Source organism: Haliotis rufescens, unplaced genomic scaffold (assembly GCF_023055435.1).
Source record: "Haliotis rufescens isolate VD_foot unplaced genomic scaffold, xgHalRufe1.0.p SCAF_19, whole genome shotgun sequence".
NCBI classification, from domain to species: domain Eukaryota; kingdom Metazoa; phylum Mollusca; class Gastropoda; order Lepetellida; family Haliotidae; genus Haliotis; species Haliotis rufescens.
Window position 1 is genome coordinate 2011070 of NW_025963879.1, and position 19840 is coordinate 2030909.

Below are 19840 nucleotides of genomic sequence, written 5' to 3' on the forward strand. Positions count from 1 at the left end.
CTCATACATCAGCAAAGTTTCATAATAAGGCTTTGCTTAAGTATATGGGTAAATCCGTAGCGCTAAGACTTCTTTGGAAAGACGGGTCCCTGTAGCTCGATAGAGTAAGCGAAGTGTGAATGTCAAGGGTATGTATGCCCATTGTGATGTCTAGGATGTGCCCTATGAGAACTAAGCAGTTGTTACTCTGTCGTGGATGTGAGGGGGCGACAAAACGTTCAGCTGAATTCAGATATAATATAGCAAGCTACTTGATGCTAATTGTGGGTTCAGGTAGTTGATGAAGTTGGTACTGTATTCTACATTGGAGAGATGATTAAAGTGCAGCGTTAAGAGTCGAAGAGGTAAGTAAATGGTACGATCAAGCTGAAAATGCGAGGTTGATTCGGGGATGGCCCTCAATGATACAGATAAGTTACGACCCATCTCTGACGGGTATTACACTTACGTAATGATAACGTACCCAAACTTACAATAAAATTTCTATACCAACTCACTAGTTTCAAAATGACATCATATATAGTTAAAACGTAAAGAAAGCTCAACACAAATCAATAATATTTCTCTGTAAGTGAACTGGCAGGACGTTTTGAGGTTATTATTCGTTACAAAATATTTGATTCGTTTTCCAACACATTCATTGATGTATTTATCTTTAATCCTGATTTCTTAAAAAAAATTATGATGAATTAAATATTTTCACGGGCCAAATTATTTCAACAGGGAATTGGTACAAATGTATCGTGCACGTATGATAGTGAAACATGGATCCAAACGTAAGATTCCAGAATACCTCTGCATCTCCCCAGTTGCAGGACGACCCCCAGAACAACCCGAGGACCAGGTGGTGGTGGGAGAACGCCGGTGTCGGCGGCGGCACTGACATACATTTGTTCTCCAAGACAATCAGTGGCAGCTCTGGGAATTGATGGAGAGTCAGAAGTCTGGCACCAAGACCCGGTTAGCTATTGATCCCTATGGTCACTCGTACCGCAGTCGCCACTCCAACCATGTATACCACGGTAGCTAAGGTTTCATATCAGCTCATCTTATGTCAATTCAAGAAGCTATTGATAAACTTTTCAAATGGTGTAAGGTAATATTTTACTGAAATCAGATATTAACATCATAATGTGATACGAAATTGGCTTGTGAACGAGTGAGTTTGGTTTTGCGCCGCTTTTAGCAATATTCCAGCAATAACACGGCGGGGGACACCAGAAATGGGCTTCACACATTGTACCATGTCGGGAATCGAACCCGGGTTTTTCGGCGTGAGGAGCGAACGCTGTAGCCACTAGGCCACCCGGCCGCCCCTAAATTGGCTTGTACATCCACGTGTCGATTACTGAATCGAATCCAGAATATCTAACTCAATGGACTCTTCTATCCCCTTAAGAAAGAGATGCGGAATGCACAGTTCCAATGCCACAGAAATCTTCAGCATCAGAGAAATGATCAACTAGGATATATTCACATTACCCACTGGAGATCCAGTAACAATTTTAACAGTCTTCTCTCAGCCTGAGAGAAGTCACCTAGCCGATCCCCCCAAGTTATCCACCTGCAACCCACCTATAACCACCTGACCCCACCGTACTGCCCCGTGGCCGCCACAATAACGTCAGGGTTGGTATCTACAGCTTCCAGACATAGAAGTCGATGGCTCCGAAATCAGCAACTATTCCCCCAATTGCCTGACACAGTGATACATGAGTATATCATTTGCCTTTAAGCGTCGAGATAACGTCCATTATTGTATGCATCAAGAGACAAGCGTATCTTAACGTGGAGCTTTCTTCAGATTAAAGAGGCCGACGTTATCACCACTTAAGTCATCTCGCCATCATACATGTCTGCCATCAACAATGCCAGCATCCCTGTATCGTTTCTTTTTGACTAACGTGGAGCGAGATCACGTGTTCACATTCACAAGGACAAATTACGCTTCATCTGTCTTATGAAGCACGTGACAGTTAAAAAAGGTCAATCCTTTGCCGTAGTTGTTGGTATGGCAAAAATGCCAAGTCCCAGACGTGTATTTTGCTTGCATGTTTCAAGCACTATTTCCCTAGTGGTTCATATAGCTTGTTTTGACACGTGATGACTGCTGGACCACAGCCGCTGGTTCAGGCTGATGCTTGGATATAGCATCAGCATCAGTTCACGACATTTACAGACTAGGACTGGATATGTTCTTCGCTGGAAGTGTTTATATTGCAGGTACACCGACTTTCCAAATTGTCCCGCTATGGGGAATCTAACCCAAGTGTTCGTCGTGATGAGCGAACATGTTAACCACTAGGCTACCCCACCGCCCCTTTCTGAATAAGAAAAAATCTTTCACTATGAAAAATAGTCAATTTGAGGGGTCAGACAGGTTCGAAAAATTAGGACTGTGCGACCAACATTATTCTCAAGAGCATCCAGATTACGTTTGACAACGTATAATGATGCATGATTCCTTTGTGCGGTACATAAATATTGAAATATACTATTCAAATAAGGTTAAAGAACACCCATTTTTTTCATATGACTATACTCTACCATGCCATTGACTATAGTCGTATAAAATATCGGGTGTTCTTTAACTTCTTATTAGTAGTATCCACCTTGATAAGATGAACATTGGCGGTGGACACAGGAACACGCTTGAACTGCTGGTTAGGGAGACTGTTTCAAATCATAGTACAGGTTCATTCCGGCTTAAATCATTTATTGAAATCGACGAAGGCCCAGCAGAAGCTGCACCAGCCTCTTGAGACCACTGGCGTTTTACAAGTAACAGACTAAGTGGGAAACTCATTTAAAAAGAGATCTAGGTCAGACCTCGGTGAGTCTAACAAATAGTCATCATTTATTTATCCATATACAGAATTAAAGGCGTCGGCTTCAAAAAGACAAACAGTTGGAACAAGATTGTTTCGCTGATGAAAGATTAAGTATATTTTTTTATCGCGGGTTTCGATTGTCGTTTTTTAAATGAAGCTACTGTTTTCAGATAACTAACTTTGATGGTTCTCAAGATGATAATCATTATTGTATTTTGGATGCGTTCCCAGGAAGCATCTGCTGTGGCTGTTGTAATCATCGTATGGTCGTCGGCGGTCACGTGGTCAATGGGTAGTAGTTCCTGTCACCATCATCATCTCCGTCAGATCAGCTGTTAATCATATCGATGTTCCCTGCCAGGACAACAGAAGCTCCGCAAGCCGTGCCGCCATCTACAGTAGGCACGTGACCATGATAACAAAATACGCGTGAGCACTCAACTCCTTCCGCAAAATACCACTGTATCTCCAATAATCTGAAAATAAATGGCTCAGTAATACAGTAGCCCTTGTACGTGTTCTAGTGATTATTTGTGTCTTCAGGACTAGAAGGCTCCAACCCCTGTCCACCTTTCCTTTCACAGCGCATCCATACGTGCCCCCATCAATCGCCGGACGGGCCATCTGAATGCCCACAAGTAGACTTCGATCCTGGTGATCTGGGCGTCTCGGGTTCAAGGGCCAGCGTTAATAATGTTCGATTAGCAGGCGACAGCAGTCAATATGTCCCCTATCATGTCCGCAACCAAATCGAATTCTCAGCGCTCAGAGCAGAACTGACCGCTGCCGCTAGCAATCTCACTTCCACAATGAAACTATGGGAGCCACAGGGCTGAATTAATGAAATTACAACTGCAAAGTGTGTCTTCCTCCTGTCAGATGATAGGATGTGTGATGGGGCAGACACGTCCTGACCAGCAGTGTACCTTCAACTGTAGGGGCACCGGGGCAACGTGATCAGTGGGCAATGTAAACTGCCGGACAAAAGAAAGTTTCCCCCCATGTTTGATGGTGGCTGAAAATGAAACCAACAAGAAATAGGATGGCCATTTGTGACGGGTATCATCGTTGTGTTTTGGACCATACGTTTTCAGCCGAGTGACGTTTTAATAACGTATGTAATTTTGGGCCAAATGCATTCTTCAAGGGTACATGTTCTATTCCCTGGCAGTTTAATTCAACATAAACAGTGAGCTATAACAGGTTGAAGGGACACTAGGGTGAGGCTGCAGGGTGAGGGTACCGGGTGGCAATATGTTCGTCATGTTGAAGGGACTGCGAGCCAACACTACGGCGAGGCTGCAGCGTGAGGGTACCGGGTGGCAATATGTTCGTCATGTTGAAGGGACTGCGAGCCAACACTAGGGTGAGGCTGCAGCGTGAGGGTACCGGGTGGCAATATGTTCGTCATTTTGAAGGGACTACAAGCCAACACTACGGTGAGGCTGCAGGGTGAGGGTACCGGGTGGCAATATGTTCGTCATTTTGGAGGGACTGCGAGCCATCACTAGGGTGAGGCTGCAGCGTAAGGGTACCGGGTGGCAATATGTTCGTCATGTTGAAGGGACTGCGAGCCAACACTAGGGTGAGGCTGCAGCGTGAGGGTACCGGGTGGCAATATGTTCGTCATGTTAAAGGGACTGCGAGCCAACACTAGGGTGAGGCTGCAGCGTGAGGGTACCGGGTGGCAATATGTTCGTCATGTTAAAGGGACTGCGAGCCAACACTAGGGTGAGGCTGTACCGGGTGGCAATATGTTCGTCATTTTGAAGGGACTGCGAGCCAACACTAGGGTGAGGGTACCGGGTGGCAATATGTTCGTCATTTTGAAGGGACTGCGAGCCAACACTACGGTGAGGCTGCACGTTGAGGGTACTGGGTGGCAATATGTTCGTCATGCTCTTGAGGAAACTGAGCAGAGGAATTCATGATAACGACAGAATGTCCTGATACAAAAGGCTTATACCTTGGGTCAGGTACAGGACTAGTACCACTGGAAAACCAGCATGTGACATTGTGCACCAAGATATTCTATTACACTCGAGGCAATAGGTGTTTCAATTAGGTTACTATTGGGTCATTTGTACTACCGTAACACTAGTGTGTAGCCATAACATTTCCGAATCATGTGACGGGATTCGAACCACGGATCTTCTGATCCAAGCTTGGACGCTATGTCCATAAAACCAAAGAGGTTAACCCCGTCAGCAGGCTGACCAGTACGGATGTCATCTGTAGGATGACGCCACGCCTTGCAGTGGTCAAGCACACTATTGCGATACGACTATGACGGTACCACCATTGTACGGGTATCTTGTATGCTGAGAACATTTACCCTCCAACAATGCAAACGTCCTTGTCTTATTCCACATGATGTCGTAATGTCCTCTGTTACCATTTGTTTGTTTGCTGTTTAACGCAGCACTCAGCAATATTCCAGCTAAATGACGGTGGTCTGTAAATATTCGAGTCTGGACCAGACAAGCCTGTGCTTGACATCATGAGCATCGATCCACGCAATTGGGATACGATGACATGCATCAACCAGGTCAGCAAGCCTGACCACCGGATCCCGTTAGTCGCGTCTTACGACAAGCATACCCGCCTGTTACGACAAGCATGGTTTGCTGAAGACCAATTCTAACCCGGATATTTAAGGGTCGAGACGGGATATGGCATCAGCACAAACATGTATAGTTACACACGTGGCACGGAACAAGGATGTCACTCCAGAGCCCGGATGTTTATAGGGGGTAGTGCGATGAAACGTAGCGTTCAAGGTTGTATCACTAAAATAGCGACGAACATGCATCTGTATGTGTCTGCTTGTTCTAGTCCCGACTTATGCCGGTTGTATAGTGCTGGTACGCTACCACACCGCAGTTAACATGGGTCCGAGTCCACAATTCTTGTCTTAGCCCCTTAATGCAGACCGCAACAGGAAACAACGAGTTCCATCTTTTAACGTCTTTTGGTATGACGCGGCCAGGGATCGAACCCGGGACCTTCCGCTCTCCGGGCGGACGCTCTACTACTAGATCACTACGCGGTCGTCTCGGATATAACCAACAAAGGCTAATGCACACCACAACCAGCAACAGCTAATGTACACGACAACCAGCAATAGCTAATGTATATGATAATACTCGACTAATCAAACGCAAGGCACTCAAAACACTCAACCCTTTTGGTCTTGAGCTGCGAAGGAGATAATTGGGAGTATCATGTAGCATTGAAGTAGAATGAGGCTTTGAGGTCAGGTATCTGATGATGGTACGTGGTTGGATAGTTTACATACATACCAAGTCGATATATTAAGTTATAGCTGGTCAGAGTATATAGGACATGCTATAGGAGATGCATTTCGACAAAATTTTGGAGACACAACCACATACAGAAGATACAAGGAATACAACTCGACATTCCATATATAGAAGATACAAGAAACACAACTCGACATACTCGATCACCAAATAAGAAAATGTAGAAAAGCATACACCTAATTCAAATACTAATGCCGCGCTATTCCAGGGGTAGGCTCCGCAATCGTCCTTAACGGACAAGCCTAGTTCCACAAAATCTAGTTGCGAAACCGTGAACGCTCCCAAGGCTAGCACTATCAGTTGTATCTCGTGAGTGTATGCGTGCGGAAAATAACTTTCATTGGCCAAATGGTCGCAATGCGTTGCCAGTTTAGCATCAATCGCTATAAGATGAAAAAAAGAGCATGTAATTGATTGCATTGCAATAATTCAGTAGTACTGACAGGCATCACGTCTGCTCCATTTTGCATGGCGGAAAACTGTACTCCGGTTAGTCGTAGTGGTTGAACCTGCTGGGACCATCGCCGCCACAAAAACGGGTACACATTATTATGGAGCAAAAGATAGTTTTGTTATTGTGGCTTAGGTGATGAGCGAGTACAACGCAGCACAGATGGGTATGCTTAGTGTAGACTGCTGGAAAAACCAAGAAAAATCGATCTCTCTGAAAACTGTGGCCATGACTCGTTGCTATAGCTACGAGGAATTCGATGGCATATCGCGCCAAGGGATTGTCTAGAAGTAGCTACCTCAACTTGCACGAAAACATAACCTAGATAAGTCCACGTGGCCTACCTGTCGGCTTTCGCTCCTTCAAATGATAATAAGGGAGGTAAGTGGTGGGAAGTCATGTATGATACAGCCTTCCCATCATCGCGTAAAGCAGGGGTGCACCTCTTCAGTTTGTCTCGGGTAATAGCCGTTAAACTCATCCAGGCAGATAACGATGATGTGGCATCAGGCAGTGAATCAAATACCGATATAATTCAACAAATCTACCGGAATACAATCACGTGGTTAGGTTATAAAACAGAAGGTTAAGACTACTCGTTGAAGTTCTACAAATGGTAACACACGTCCTCGTCTGCTTTCATCATAACTTCAAAGATAGGCAATAAATAGTTCCATTTAGTTTATTTTTGTTCAACGATTACTATTCTTGTGAATGCCAGAATCAATTTCCAAACTTTCATAGCGACAGTCAGAATTAAGTAAAAGCCCTATAAAAGGGGTATGTAATAAGCGACTATGACGGCTCAATCTCACAACTAATTGATATCTTTAATTTCAGTTTCGTTTGTATTTATACGGCTCATAGCCTAAACGTTTCGTCAATTTTCAAAATTCTTAGAGAATTTCACATATGAAATTGAGAAGACTTTACATCACAAAATGTTATGACTCCGGTATTTGTTTAGTTAGTGATTACCGACAGCACACACCTAACCGAGTTTTCCTTGTTTTATCCCCTAATTGCCAAGCGTCGGGCAGGGTAACAACAAGTGCCATCTTTTAATGAATGTTAGGTATGATGCGACCAGCGAATCGAACCACAGACCTCTCCTGGCAGATGTTCTATTCACTACACCAAGGAGGCGGCCCTAAACTGTATTAAAAAGACGTTGGCGCTGAAAAATGGCGTTGATAGAAAACACACGAGTCGTAGGCATAATACATTATTTCCGAATGTTTATGGAACAACTTATGTATTGCTTTCAGGGAAAATTTTGGTTTTGAGAGAGCGTCAGCTCTCCATCGCATCCCGAATCTGTTAGCCAAAGCCATCTCCACAACCCTCATGTTCCATGTGTGTTAAACATACGTCATATCGCGCAGTCAAGGTCGAAGCGTATAAAGTCACATACTAACCCTCTTCGGCGGCGACCGCCTCCGTTGTAGAGCGTCCACACGGAAAGAGGAAAATACGTTAAAAGATGGTACTTGTTGTTACTCTGTCTTGCGCTCCGCATTAAGAGGGCTAAAACAAGGAGTGGTCGGCTCGGAGTCAGTATACTGTGTCGCGAATTAAGTTCAATAATCTTGTGCGCGACGTTAAACCCCATTTCACATCACCTCTTCGGCGGCACGCTAAAACAACAGTGTTGTTAAAAACTACGGTCTTATTCTGGGGGATAAACTATATCTTCCTATATAAAGTGATGAGGCTGTTTAACAAGACATTTTCACTCACAAGAATTCAGCATTTGTAAGGTAAAGTGGCGATAAACGTCTGTATAGTCTTCAACGTCGCCTACACACGTATATAGTTTACATAACATTTCGATTATATGTACTGTCATCAAGCTGACATTGTATCAACTGCGATGGTGAGTAGTTCCAGGCAACAATAACAGTAAATGTCAAATATACACGTGACCATGTGGGTATCACGATCTGACTATTAAAATATACGATAGTCACTCGGCATTGATTAACGAATCACAGATGTAAGAATGGGCCCACCGAAGAATAACAGAGTCAATGTGACGACGAAGAGTCTAATCACATCTGTCCCCAGAACCTCATGCTTATGGTCAGAGGATTGCGTGATTGCGTGATAGTGCTCTGATGGCATGGGTCGAGTTGCTACGCTAAGGGCTCATTTCTTGTGCCACACGCCATGATATTGTTGGAATATAGTTAAAAGCGACGTAAAACCATACTCACTCACAATGCTAAACATCCAACGGTATTTGTTGTCCCCGTGTCACTTATTTACAAGCACCCATGACATGGTATGGCTACTATTGACTGTCGTTTAAAACAGTAATCACACATTATAGCGTTACGTCTGGGAGTAGGTTTAATGCTAACGTTACGACCTGATCACATTACACGCTGCAGAACGCCTTCATATAATCCTTTGTCTCACGTCGCACTGAAGTAACGGACGAATGGGCTCCACACTTAAAAGAATCCTCATTTAAGCACTACTTTAAATAATTAAAAATCAAAAGATTTCGTGTTGACAACTGACTGGCTGGTCATGTGACACACTTAATCGCCGCCAACAACTATAAACACCGAAATCCTTTCAGGGCGTATGTACGAGCTCCGTCGTTAGTACGCTGCAGTCGCCATGGAGCTGGGCGAGCTTGGCAAACACATGGGTTGGCTTGGAGGGGTCTAGCTCGCATCCATTAGGAGGTTCTAGCTCATCAGCTAAAGATGGTCTTTACTCATTCCGTTAGTGAAAACAGGTGTTGCCATACTCCCACCGCTGCCACCGAAAACATGGCACACCTCTCGCTTTGATCATCGCTAATTATAACACATACAGACGGACAGTAACGTCTTCAACTCCCTTATGGTACGGACCCTAGCTTAATGTTTGGGGAAGAATTTGGTTCTTGAGCGACCGAAATCATAAACGGCTATAATAAGCCTATGTACGCCCGTAAGTAATAAAGTATGTTGATTACTGCCGACCTGAGTTTGCAGGGGAACGGAGGCTTGTTTGACAGTGGGGCGGAGGCGGCAGAGGATTTTGATGCACTAACTTACAGAAAATAACGACCCTCCCCGAATGCATGTCATATTTTGGATGACCCTACCCGAAAAGACAAATTCACTACAGACTGACATCTTTGACATCTTCCCTACCCCACTAATATATGTCCGGTCCTTTAAAGAACGCCCCTCTACGTGCGATGGATCCCAATTTCACTATACCGCAAATAATGGGTCTGTGCTATCGTATGTTTCTGGGCGTTGGAGCAGGGTCATCTGAAGATGAGATGTAGATTTTGGGCAATGTTGATGAGAAAAAGGAAGCGCAGACCTTTCGGCGCCAAACAGATACTCTATAATCCACGCAAGCTGGTGTTATTATTGGTTGGTAAGTATGTGTGTTATTGCATAACTCTTCCGAACAGGTCGACACACGCGTCAGGAATAGTTACGTAACAAGGTTCACGCCAGTGCACGTGCTACCAGTGTGTAATTGAACACAACCAAATTGACTTGTACAGCAAGAAGTTGCAGGTTTGCCTCGTTCAGCTGGGTATATATGTAAGGCATACATTTGACTAGGATTAATGATACTCATTGACATAGGTATATTACACATGACTCGACCAGTAATATTCCTAGCTGAATCATGTATCATATTGGACGGAGACATCTAAGGGTACTGGGTGAGTGGGTGAGTGAGTTGGGTTTAACGCCGCTATTAACGCCGTATTCCAGTTATATCACGGCGTGTCAGCTCAATGTGGGAGGAAAGCCCGAAGTGAAGCAGGTCTCAGACGTTTACCACTTCGGTGAAACCCACGAGCACGTGAATGGTGCTGACAAACCTCGAAACATAATCGGGGCGAACCGGGATTCGAACCCACAATCATAGGTTTCTGCACAGCGGATCGCGGCGCCTTAGACGACGACTGTGCCACCCGTGCGACAACAACCCCCCCCCCCCCCCAAAGGTACGAGGTTTTTCATGTATGGTTATGCCAGCATGACTCAGTCAGAAGCGTTCACATGACTCGGAAATCTCAGATCGTGACTTTGGCAGTAGGAATTTGCAGGCATCGACCTTGAATCAGAGAGAAATGATTCCGTCGATAACATCAGGAGTCGGGATGACCAAAATGCATCACGCACTTTCGCCCAAGTATAATTGGCAAAGCATTCTACGCTCCCATTCCCAGCTAATTCTTGTGAAATCAGACGAGCTGATTGGCAGCTAGCCAGGTGTAAATGCGAATGCTACGGCCAATAAACCCCTCGACATATGTACTAACAGCTTTCATGGATTTGTGTTTAATCAAATTAAGCCGTCACAGTGTGTTGCTTGGCGAGCACGCTCATCATCGTCTAGCCTCACTCGGATTTAGGATGAGCACGCCACTTTAATGGGGGTCTGATTCACTTACCATATCAAAACACGCATTTTCTGTGATTAATGTAACGGCCTTCATGGCAGCGTTTTATTTGTACTCATCAGGGAATACCCTCTTCCATTTCAAATTGTAAATAACTGCACATATTGCTTTAATGTCAGATTGAAACAGGTGCGACATTCAGGGGAGGTAACTCTACTTCCGCCGAGGACATGGACATTAAGTGTAGGAAGTGCATGGTATAATTAAAACTTTATCTCGTAAATATCCGGTAAATGGTATCAAAGTACAAAGTTCGACAGAGTGCATGAAACACATTCCTTCTAATATGCAGGTGTCGGTATCACAATGGAGTGAAGAGCGGCAAGAACGTGCTGCTGTTACTCATCTCATTACATAACAGGTGTTTTCATCTGTAGCTTCGTGTTATCCATTATCATGGAGAATAGATATGCAGGATATTGCTAGATATAGCAAACATTTGTCAAAGAGGCAATACATGTGTCGAAGCCGAAGGTTTTTTTCGTTTTTGTTGTTGTTAGTGTGTTGTTTAACGCCGCTCTCAGCATTATTCCACCTGACAACGGTCTGTAAGTAATCGAGTCTGGACCAGACAATCCAGTGATTGACATCATGAGCATCGATCTACGCAAGTGGGATCGATGACATGCATCAACTAAGTCAGCGAGCCTGACCACCCGATCCCGTTAGTCGCCTTTTACGGCAAGCGTGGGTTGCTGAAGACCTATTCTACCCCGGATCTTCACGGGTCTGTCGAAGCCTCTGAAGAAAGCTTCTACAAAAACCGAAGGAAGACCAATTACAGCCAGTGGATTGCTTCAGATTCAAGGAATTATGTGATGGTGCAGAATAACAATCACCACTACTTTTCAAGACGGCGGAAAAGAATTAACTAACGAGACTCACGATTACACAAATATTAAAGTTCAACAAACTCAGACGATTCACACATCAAAAGACCAAACCGCATCCATTAACAGCGTCGTCAATACCAGAAGGCCGATGTGCTCAGTCGGCAGGGAGACAATGGCGCATACTGATGAGGTCGACACAGCAATCAGTGCATTGTTTCAAGAACGGTACAAAAACAATGACCGTGTCTTTAGGGTGATGACAATAGTCATATACATTAGTCAGTGGTGATGTTGGCCAAAACTTATATGGCAACACAGGACTGTTCAGACGTTTCTCCCTAGATATTTGACTATCACAAAGATGTGTGCTGAAGTCAGTCATGCGAGTGGGTACATTTCAGGAAAGTCAACCAAGGGTCTAGAACTCCGTACAATGTAATCAACGTAAAAGGAGACTTGTGTTAATTAGTACATTAAAACTTTGTCCGGGTTCATTCAAACCTTGGCATATGCACTGCGGTCAACTTGCTATATCTGGGCCCGAAGCAACACGAAACGGCCAACGAGCTTGGTGTTTTTCAGTCATCAAGGATATTAACCTTGGTAGATTTTCGGAGTTTGAGTACGTCATCTACTGTAAATAATGAGTTAAGATCCTGAGCACAAACTCAACCAGCGTTCCTTGTCCCATAGCTCATTTCATTGTTTAGACCCTAAACGTGTTCAGTTACAACACGTTCAGTTCAGCCAAAATGTGTATTCGTTTAGGATTTATACACATTCCTTAACAAGTTTAGATCAAAACATGCCTTCTATGTGTTTACATTTTAAACACATTTTTACAGTGTCCATTCTCTTTTAGGGATTTCAAACATATTGAATTATTTATAACAGCGACTAATCAATTAGGATTCCAGCAGGAAATTCCACCCGGCATGTTTATCACGTTGCTTCTGTCAAACGAGGTTTATGTGGTTTAATAGCATCAAATTTGGAAGGAACGTTGCCTCCAGTATTGTCAGTTCACACGGTTTCGCGAGTATATCTGACACACGTCACGAACTCAAGCTGATAATTGAGACAAATCATCTTTGTTTTGCGACAATGGGTTGGTCGTACCAAAAATTATGTTACTATTTTCACACCTTCTCGATATCTTGGCCATCTTCCGAAAGGGCTTCACGGACGACGTGGCTGGGAGATAAGCAAGTATTTTGGACCAATTAGGCGCCACCTAGTGGCGATTGTTCTATGATAAGGGAGATAAGGCCTCAAGCGCTCATTACTGTTCTCTAAATGAGACGAGAGAGGCGAGAAGTTTGACTTAAACTCCTGCCATCCGGGTTCTTTATGTATTTATCCTGATTTGCAGCGTCATTTGTGCTGTTTCCCTAATCACCTGAAAGGCGAACGTTAAAAGAGATACAGATATTCAAAATATCAACAAAAAAATGAACCTGACTGAACCTGATTAGTGTTATCGTTATGACATAGCCATCCTTCACAGATATTGAAAATAATTCGAATGATCAAACGTGTATGATCAAAATGCAACCTGCTCAATCATCTATTTCGAATACGTCGATATAGAGCAAAGGCATGTTCTATAAACCGCATATAAAACATTCCAATAAAACGGCATTTCACCGAGAATGATAACAGCTTTCGTAAGGTAATGACATAGTGTACATTCTTCTATGTGAAATACGATTTAGTCCCACTCGAAATCGCGTTCCTTTACTAAAATCTATTTCCAAAATGTTAGGAATATTTGGCGTGGCTGCAGTAGATCTATATACAAACAGCACATCGAGAAATCCAATACAATCCCTATACACCATGCTGTGGGGTTAGGTAATATGTGTGCATATATATAGCATACAATGCGTACGTTATTGACAGTCGCCATCCATTGACACTACGGGGATGACAGCTGTGGCATAGTGGACCGCATTCACGTGGCGCCTCGAACTTGAGGATCACCATACTAAGCAGGGCCCTTTACACAATGGGTGGACGTAGAATACGGGTTGTTAAGCACAAATGAAGTTAAACAACACCCGATTCTTTCAGATAAGAGACGTGTCATGCCAAGTATAGTAATATGAATAAATCAGGTGTTCTTTAACTTCTTTTGAGTAGTATATATTGACAGTAGATGGCCATAAAATAGTTATAATTAAGGATCAGGAATTACGATGTTTTTGTAATAACTAACCTTTGAAGAGCACAACCCAGGATTATTAACAAAATGTTCACAGTCAATTATTTTCGGCTTAGTGTACGCCTGACATTGGATTCGGTAAATAGTTTGCATATACTCAACTGCAAGATTGGTATGTGTGCGGTAAATAGTTTGCATATACTCAACTGCAAGATTGGTATGTGTGCGGTAAATAGTTTGCATATACTCAACTGCAAGATTGGTATGTGTGCGGTAAATAGTTTGCATATACTAAACTGCAAGATTGGTATGTGTGCGGTTTTTCATTCATGTGTCTATCAATCTCGAGCCTCAGACGCAGGTCGACAGAGCTCTAATACTGTTATGAACGAATGAGTATGGTTTTACGCCGCGTTAAGCAACATTCCTCCAATACCCGGGCGGGGCGGGGCGTATCATAAATGTGCTTCACACATTGTACCTATGCCTTCAGCGTGACGAGCGAACGCTATAACTATTAGCCTACCCCAACCGTCCATGTTATGAATGACAAAACAGAGTGATGAAGCGAGGAAAATTTGCGTATGAGAATAACAGAACCGATCATTTGTCAATATCATCACTCCTTTCACGAAACATAAGCTACGAGATCGATTGTTCTCAGGTGATTACTAACAAAATGTACGCATTTATAAACGGCCCTGAACCAATTCTTCTAAAACAAACTTGTGTATTTTCAATATCAATAATCGTTAAACCGGACTTGTTTAACGCCTGCGCATAATGACCGAACGCTACAGTCACAGTTCCACCGTTAAGTGCCGTCGTCAACATGGTGGTTGGCGGAGTCTCTGCAAGAGCTTTGTACAGATCGAGTCTCAGGTGCTCGAACGAAGCTACACAAGCTCATTTGAGATATTTCTAAACAATTAACCACAACCAACAAGTCTACTTAACTAAGACGGGGCTTTCAGTGTGGATTCTTGTGTTCATTAGTAGCGAAGGGGCGTGTTGTGCCAGTGAATGAGCAATTGTCATAACGGCGATTGTTGTGTTCGCCATGACGTTGTCATGGTAACGATTCCCGTCAACATGCATGGAGTATCTACGTTCAGATGTATTTTCCCGTGCACGTGGAACACGGGCCCTGAATTCGATACACATGCTGCCTCGAGGGACATGCGCCCTCACTGAGATAGCGTATCGCAAGCAGCAACCAAAACGCACCGCTTGTCGAAACGGTTCGTCAGCAGATTCCTGGAAACCCGGCGAGGACTGTATATTTCCTTGCTGCTGAGAAGAATACAGCACAGTATGCGCCCTAACAAATACAGACAATGTTATATACACCCTTCGAGACACAACTGACTTGGTTTTGGCCATGCAAACTGATATTAATACGCCACTGTAAATATTGTTAGGCATGAAGTCGGGTTGTGTCCGCGGATCGTAATGACCGCGTAGCTCAATGATATTGATCAGCTGTCAATACCACACCACCCATCTCCCGAGTCCATGTCTTCACTTGCCTAATCTATACGTGACCTTCAGCCGCACTCAGCTCTCAAGGTCATCTTATGGTCACACGTCTTTATGCATGGTGCAACGTCTGTTGTTGTGGCGGAACTTTAACAACAACTATCCTCTTGTACACGCAGTTCTTATTAATATGATCATCTTCCCTTTGGAAAATACGGAAACCCTAAAATATTGTTTCGATATATACCAGCATTGATTGTTAGGCTGGTATCAGATACGAGTATGTCATGAATCAATACCATATCTATATATACAAGACCATTAAGTGTATATACAAGTGCTTGTCATATAGCGTTGAACGTAACTGTATTGTAATATTAATAACAACGAATAATTCATTGACCCTTACGCCAGATTTGGGGTTAAAATAATGCATTTGTGGTGGCCTCCACGCAGAGTCTCGTGACAACACTATATTTCCCTGATTATACATTTCAGTCTTGTCATTCACATATCGCCATGCGGTAGAGTTAGTAAAGCCTTGTAATTGACCTTTGGGGAGAAAAGAGGCCGATATTAAACACGAAGATAGCGTCTACACTGACAATAATGTTCAAGGGAAATTAATAGGTTCCTCCGTCTTTCAAGTAATTTGTAAAAAAGTAATCAGAGTGGTGAAATGAGAGATTAGAGAGAGCCCTCCGAGCTCCGGGGCGAGTACTGGCGTCCATACAATAAATTTCTTTGCTCGTATATATGCTAATAGCCCGTTCAAGATGGCATCTGGGGAAGGGTGAAGACGTTATCCTTCCAGTCAAATCCCAACCCTATGTTTCAGTGTACATAACAAAATAATTATACTTCCTTCAAGTGACTACACCTCTCCGTCTGCAGCGACGATAACAAAGAAACCAACAGGGCGAGAAGTAAATGGCTCGCTTTCAAAAACGATTTAACCGAATCGAGAAGGAAGCTACCCGTGAAGATCCGGGGTAGAATAGGTCTTCAGCAACCCATGCATACCGTAAAAGGCAACTATGCTTGTCGTAAGAGGCGACTAACGGGAACGGGTGGTCAGTCTCGCTGATTTGGTTGATGCATGGCATCATATCCCAATATCCCAATTGCGTGGATTGGTGCTGGTGATGTCAATCACTGGATTGTCTGATCCAGATTCGATTATTTACAGACAGCAGTCATATAGCTGGAATATTGCTGAGTGTGACGTTAAAAAGCAAACAAAACAAACAAACAAACGAGAAGGGAGGTTAAACTTGTAGCGACTACATAACCCAACATAAGATAATGGAACAAAACAGGGGACCGCATCCGACTGTCGCCGATTGATAAGTTGTTAAAGGTATCCCCCAACCTCCCTACAGGGTGGACTGTATGTATACACCTCCCAGTCACCTTCTCCGGTTCACCTGTGTACCGTTCATCAATCAGTCATACTTAGAACATTTACATTTATTCGTGGGCATGCCCTCGTCTGATGTACTGTCCAACTGTCGCCGTTAGGTTATGACTGAGGTAATTGTTTAACGGTGTGGGCGGCCTTCCGTTTCGTTTTTGTATGTTTGTTTGTTGTTTAACGCCTAACTCAGCAATATTCCAGCTATATGACGGCGAACTGTAAGTAATCACGTCTGGACCAGACAATCCAGTGATTGACATCGTGAGCATCGATCCACGCAATTGGGATCGATGACATGCATCAACCAAGTCAGCGAGCCTGACCACTCGATCCCGACAAGCATGGGTTGCTGGGTTGTTAGAGACCTATTCTACCCCTTCCGTTTCGCACAACAGCAAATCAGAAAAAAACAGGCGCATAATGTTGCACAGGGTCTTTTTGTGATAAAGCTAATATTTTGGTATTTATTTACCAAATGCTGTCACAAATCACTACTTGTTGTTTTATATCTCGCTATAATTGTATCAGTAGATGTGTCCGATATCCCTAAGTGAGTGAGTATGGTTTTACGCCGCTCTAAGCAAAATTCCAGCAAATATCAAGGCGGGGACACCAGAATGGGCTTCACACATTGTACCATGAGGGGAATCAAACCCGGGTTTTCGGCGTAACAATCGAACGCTTTAACCACTAGGCTACCCCTTCAACCCTATATGTAGTCCTAAACTGACCTTAAAAAACAACATACTAGTCAACTCCTTTTGAACGGTTGCATGTACGTATTTAACACGCAAAATAATGTGAATGCTATGTTTCACTGATTACACAAAACTCTACCATTTTAGAAGTCTTTTTGAAATCCAATAGCCAATGTAATTTCATGGGACAAGACAGCGCTCGAAGATCTTGTTGATCAAATATTATTCAAGCGAAGCGTCATTTTCGCCTGTATACATCCTATTATATACAAACACGTTTACGTTTCAATTGGAATCGAATACTAACAGCTTTATGAATATTCATGACATAATTTACCTGTGGTTTATGTTGATAATAAAAACTGCATAGAATCGCACATAGTTACAGCTGTCACGTCCTCTCATAGCCGCCCTATTCCATTAGACAATGTAGGGCGGTTGGTTTCAACACTGGCAAATAGATGAGCACATTTGGGGAGTTTTCCCACCACCAGGAACCTGGACCTGCATCGATGGCCACAATTAAATGTGTTTGTTGCCACTTGCCACTAATCGTGATTTCTTTCCCCTGACATAACAGAGACGTGGTTGGTTAAAATACCTGTGTGCAAGTTATGATTCTGAATGTCATTTCTAAGTAATCCTCCCTGTATTCTCCCTTTTGAAAACTGATTTTGTATTGAAACTAACATTTTGTATGTGATGAGTTTAGTAACAGGATAATAAGGGTCCACCTTTCCATGATCATATCCGAAGTGCACAATGCACAATTGTCTGCACGGGTGCCACCGGCGGGGCAGGGCATGCACCTTTTCGCGAACTCGTGGTATATATCGTCACTAGTTGATAGTGGTTCATAAACTCATGCTCAGGATAAAGTCGGAATCGTACAATCGACTGCTTTTGGCAGAGTTTTCTTATGAATATGGAAAGGGTTTTGTCACTCTTATTTACAAAGGCCCTCGGTCCTGATTTGTCAAGAACCATCAACCTAAATATTGACCGCTCCCCATCACTTATCAGACATTGGCTAAGTCAATCTGGTCACGCAAACCGGCTGTCATGTAAACTCTCAATGTTGTTTTTTATAGATGAAACTATTATTAAAGTTTTTTTTAGAAGCGTGTAAGATTTATATGTGTCAACACCACCAGATAATATAGAATCCATCGAATCCAGGACTGGTCGACGTGTGATGACGCGGTGCAAGAGATGGCCAAGACGGACAAATTAATTTATCGGAAGCAAAAGGTTGGTTAATATGGCTACTCAGTGAAGGTACGAGATGGCTGCCATATTGAATGTCAAGGCTGTCGGTATATCAAAGCAGAGCGAAGCCTATATCACTGTATAGGTGACTGTGTGGCATGTTGCTGAATACGTCCTGGGATTAAGGCCATTACTGGCACCAACACAGGAGAAATTAGCAGGGGTAATCAACGTGCATTGATTTCAATCTATTTTCAGGCCAAGGGATTTGAACCTTTAATTGGTAGAGCTGACGGAGAGCTACAAGGGCGTGTTGACGCTACAACCACGTGACAACACCAGAATCGAAGTCTATACCAATACCGATACTATGACATAACATTGACAAATAGTCAGTGATTGTCGACGACATGTGCACACACCGTTGATTATGTTCCCATTAAAACCTTGGATATATGCTGATGAAAAGGGTGATACAAGCGATCGATAATAGATCGATGCAAACTTGGGGGTATTGTTGCGTTCCAGTTCATGCACGTGTATCGATGTTGAGGGTTGGGACTAGATGGCAGGTAATATTTGCAGTGGGGAGCTACGTCCCTTGAACTCTCTTCCGTCGCGTACTACGATGTGTTAGGGCAGGTTGACTCCCCTGTGATCTAAATCGGCCTGAATCGTCTTCCTGGCAGTGTTTTGTATGTGTATCTGAATGCAGCAACTAGAGCATTGTATTTCTACGGCGCTCACAAAGACTGCATTGATGTCGGATCGATTGTCACGGGAATTGAGTAAAATATTTACACGAATCAATTTAAAAACAGCTTGCGGCCAATGCAGCATAAAATATGAGGTATTTGTAACCGGGAATCTCACATCAATGTCTAAGCATAGTGATGCGTCGTTGTGATCTTCTTGGAAGGAATATGCGCCACATAACGTTTGTATATATATATATATATATATATATATATATATATATATATATATATATATATATATATAT

The 19840-nt window shown here is 43.3% G+C and overlaps 1 protein-coding gene across 3 annotated transcripts in view; it reads right to left on the bottom strand.

The window, feature by feature from the left end:
• The window catches only part of LOC124113028 (junctophilin-1-like), a 107668-nt gene that overhangs the window by 85363 nt on the left and 2465 nt on the right, over positions 1–19840 (bottom strand). The window lies entirely within an intron of this gene.